Genomic DNA, 4696 nt, shown 5'->3' on the forward strand with positions numbered 1-4696 from the left:
TTATTAAGACTATGAGCCAAATTACTTGAGCCAAATTACTAGAGAGGACAGCGGCACCTTCCCTGCTCTCTTTAGCAGGTCAGGTCTACCCCAAAAACTCTTCCAATTGTCTATAAATCCTATTTTATTCTTCAGACACCACTCAGACATCCAGCCATTCAGTGACACTAATCTACTATAAACCTCATCACCACGATGAGCAGGGAGGGGACCAGAGCATATTACAGTGTCTGACATCGTTTTTGCAAATTTGCACACCTCTTTAACATTATCTTTAGTGATCTCCAACTGGCGAAGCCGGACATCATTAGTGCCGACATGAATAACAATTTTAGAAAATCTACATTTAGCATTAGCCAGCACTTGTAAATTTGATTTGATGCTATTAACAATAGTGGCTAGAGTCTCTAGTTCCATGTTCCTTACAATAGAATTGCCAATAACAAGGGCTCTTTCAACATGATTCTCAGTGGGTGTATCACTGAGTGGAGAGAATCGATTGGAAACCCTAACAGGAACGGGAGAGTGGTGTCTCTTTGCTGAGCAAGTATGCAGCCGAGATGTCACCCAAATGCCCTGCTGCAGGGGCTCTACATCCGTAACCAAAGTGTGTATGTTGCTCTCTGTACTACTCGCATCCGAAACAATATCTACCGGCTTCTTTTTCTCACTGTCCTCCATTAGCGTTCGGATGTGATTCTCTAACTCATTAGTAAGAGTAATGACTTCATAATGACTTTGGAATTATGCAATCATCTGTCATAGCACCTCAGAAAACAGTGTCTAATAATTTTCCTCAAATGCAACTTCAATCCTTCTCTCTCATAGGTCATGAAGAGCTAACAAAACTTATCAAAACATCAAAAGCCACAACATGTTTGTTAGATCCAATACCAACTAAGGTCTTAAAAGAGGTATCTCCTGTAAAAACAGAACCTCTTCTTAATATTATTAACTCCTTGCTATGCTTAGGACATATCCCAAGAAACTTTAAAATGGCAGTTATCAAAACGCTTATTAAGAAGCCACAACTTGATCCTGGAGAACTGGCTAATTATAGACTGATTTCAAATCTCCCGTTTATGTCAAAAATACTAGAAAAGGTAGTATCCTCCCAAATATGTTCATTTCTATAGAGAAATAGTATATATGAAGAATTTCAGTCAGGATTTAGGCCTCATCACAGTACAGAGACTGCACTTATCAGAGTTACAAATGACTTGCTCTTATCATCTGATCGCGGCTGCATTTCACTTCTAGTGCTTTTAGATCTTAGTGCTGCATTTGACACAATAGATCATGACATACTCTTGAATAGGCTAGAGAATTATGTTGGCATTTGTGGAGTTGCATTAGCATGGTTTAGGTCCTATTTTGCAGACCGCTACCACTTTGTCTATGTAAATGAGAAATTGTCATATATGACACAAAATATGGAGTGCCGCAGGGATCAGTTTTAGGCCCTCTGCTTTTCTCCTTTTATATGCTTCCCCTTTGAGATATTATCAGGAATCATGGAATAAGTTTCTACTGTTATGCCAACGATACACAACTTTATATTTCTTCAAAACCTGATGAGATTTCACAATTCTCGAAATTAGCAGAGTGTATCAATTAAATAAAAGATTGGATGGCCAGACATTTCCTTCTACTCAATTCTGACAAAACAGAGGTACCAATTATTGGACCAAAAACTCTAAAAATAAGCCACTACAGTATAATTTGACTCTCGATGGATGTACTGTTACATCATCTTCAACAGCGAAGTACTTGGGCGTTATATTTGATACCAATCTGTCCTTTGAAATTCAAATTACCAATGTTTGTAGAACAGCATTCATCAACTCTGTTGCTAATGCCGAAAAACGAATTAATGCATTCATGACCTCAAGACTAGATTATTGTCATGCATTGCTGGGAGGATGTCCAGCAAGATCAGTAAATAAACTTCAATTGGTTCAAAATGCAGCAGCCAGAGTGCTAACAAGAACCAAGAAATATGATCATATTAGCCCCATTTTATCATCATTACATTGGCTACCTGTTAAATTCCGTATTAATTAAAAATTATATTAACTACGTACAAAGCTTTGAATGGTCTAGCTCCGTAGTACTTAAGTGACCTTCTACCACGCTATATTCCATCACGTTTATTATGATCGCAAAATTCTGGCCTGTTAATAGTTCCTAGAATATCAAAATCCCCAAAAGGAGGTAGATCCCTTTTCATATTTGTCTCCTAAACTATGGAATAGTCTCCCTAACACTGTTCGAGATGCAGACACACTCACTCAGTTTAAGTCTAGACTAAAGACTCATCTCATCTATTTAGCCAGGCATACACCTAACTTATCCTCCAACCCACAATTAGGCTGCTTTAGTTTAGTCTGCTGGAACCAGAAACCAGAAACATTGATCATGATTTATATCTCTGCAATAAATTGAATGGCATCTATGCAGATATTATTTTATTTGTTTCCCTGTCTCAACCTCGTCCTATCCTGAGGTCACCAGAACTGGCTGGATCCAGCACCATTCCTGCTTCGTGTTGGACTCCACTGCTACATGTCACTGAATGATGATAACTAAATGTAGCCGGTGCAAGCCAAACATCACTTCAGTCTATTATGATGGACTTCAGAGGATGAACTGATGCCAACTCAAACCATAAGACATGGGATACTTCATATGCCATTGTCTGAACCTTGGATTTAGGATGGACCACACCGAACCTCACCGAAATTACCAGCCAGATTGAACAGCGTTTCACATCCCTGATCTCTGCCTGCATCACCTCGGTCTATTGATGGACTACAATCTTGAAATGGAATGCATAGACTAACAATTGCCAACAAAAGCCTTCATCAGCCAATTAACAAGGACAATTGCATCTATGTGAACTTCTGCAGCTAATCCAGGATGGACTTCAAAGACATTGGTCATTAATCTTACAGTTCAAACAAAATCAATGTTTAAATACTGACCCTTAATACTTACTTAGTTTAATAATTTTAAACCATGACTTTAACTATACATAAGTAATACTTACATTATATTCATGATGTTAGCCAGAGGGGAACTGGCCCTCATAGTGAGTCTGGTATGTCACGATGAAAAATGATGGATCCAAAGGCAGAGATGACAGAAATAACAGTCTTTAATGAAGATATAACGAACAAAGGCAGTCTTTCGTTAAAGCACAGAGAACTGGATAGAGTAACTTAAAGAGAAGAGCAGACTCCTGTCACGATGAGAAAACAGATCAGGACTCCCTTGGAGCAGGCTTGATGACAGGAGTAGAAGTCTCAGTCGGGGAGAGAGAACCGAACAGGTTCACATGCAGTAGCAACGGCAGGGCACGGATAATACTTCGAAGCAAGACTGATCCAGAAAAACAGGACAAGACAGGGTAAGCACTAAACTGTTCAGACATGAAGGTCGTAGAAGAGGTAACGTGTGACATGCAACAATAATCCGACAAAGAATCTACCAGAACAAACACCAGATAAAGGGTGCGCACTTAGGGAAAAGTAGAAACAGGTGTCAAAGCAAAACAGCGCGAGCGCTGATTGCAGTGACTAACAGGTGCGGGTAGAGAGAGAGGCCTGCAGAACGAAGCAGAAGAGAGAGAGAGTGTGTGTGTGTGGGTGTGAGTCTGCGTGCGTGCGAGTGAGTGCGAGAATCAAAAAGGAAGAAAAACCTGACTCATGACATGGTATCTCCCAAAGTTATTTTTCTCCATTAATCAACATCTTATGGAGTTCAGCTTGCTCACTGGGGTTATTAATACAATTATTATTTAATTACTTATTTTTAAACATGATTACAAGCGTATTTTATCTAATTACACAATGATGATTCATTACAGTTTTCTCATCTGTTAATGAGTTAATTTTCTGTAAAGCTGCTTTGAATCTGTTGTTGTGAAAGGTGCTATACTAATAAAATTTACTTGGCTTGACTTGTTCATTGGTTCATTGGTTTTCTGTTAACATGTATTTTATTACTCATCATGGCTCTGTATTTGATACATGCATGTCTGTAATAAGCTGGTGTGTAAAATTTACATCAGCAAGAGATGTATAATAACAGAATTGCAACATCTTTAACAAATAGACTAAAATAGGTCTCTAAAGTAGAACGTTTTCACGTTTAGTATATAGAATCTGAGAATTGAATAATCAAATCAATCCAAAGAAAACTTTATGTGAAGTGGCCACTGCGTCTAGAGGACTCCAATTGTTTGCAGAATAAAATATCCTTTGAAGCCTGTGATGGTTCATATGGTGGTACAATTAAACTTTGGAATAAAAGGAAGCTAACTGTGTTTTGAAAAGTTTTTTTTATTTCAAAGGGGATCTTTATCTGAAATGTTTGGGATGTTGGAGCTTAAGCACAATTTTGAACAAAACGTGTGATGGTAGCCATTTCAATCTTATTAAAGCTGTACATTCCTCATTACCAATTAATAAAACTGGGAAATCCATTTTACACACTGAAAACTCAATTAAAACAGTAGTAAAGTAATAAGATTTAGTGATCAGACAGTGTAGCAAATGCTTGTCATATTACAAATAACAGATATAATTAAGACTAATCATTTGTTGTGAGAATGTAAATCGTTGTTGACATAACACATTTGTATTAAAGATATAGCTAGAAATATATAAACATGAATATTGTGTTGCAGTAACAC

This window comes from Xyrauchen texanus, chromosome 26 (assembly GCF_025860055.1).
Source record: "Xyrauchen texanus isolate HMW12.3.18 chromosome 26, RBS_HiC_50CHRs, whole genome shotgun sequence".
Taxonomy (NCBI): Eukaryota; Metazoa; Chordata; class Actinopteri; order Cypriniformes; family Catostomidae; genus Xyrauchen; species Xyrauchen texanus.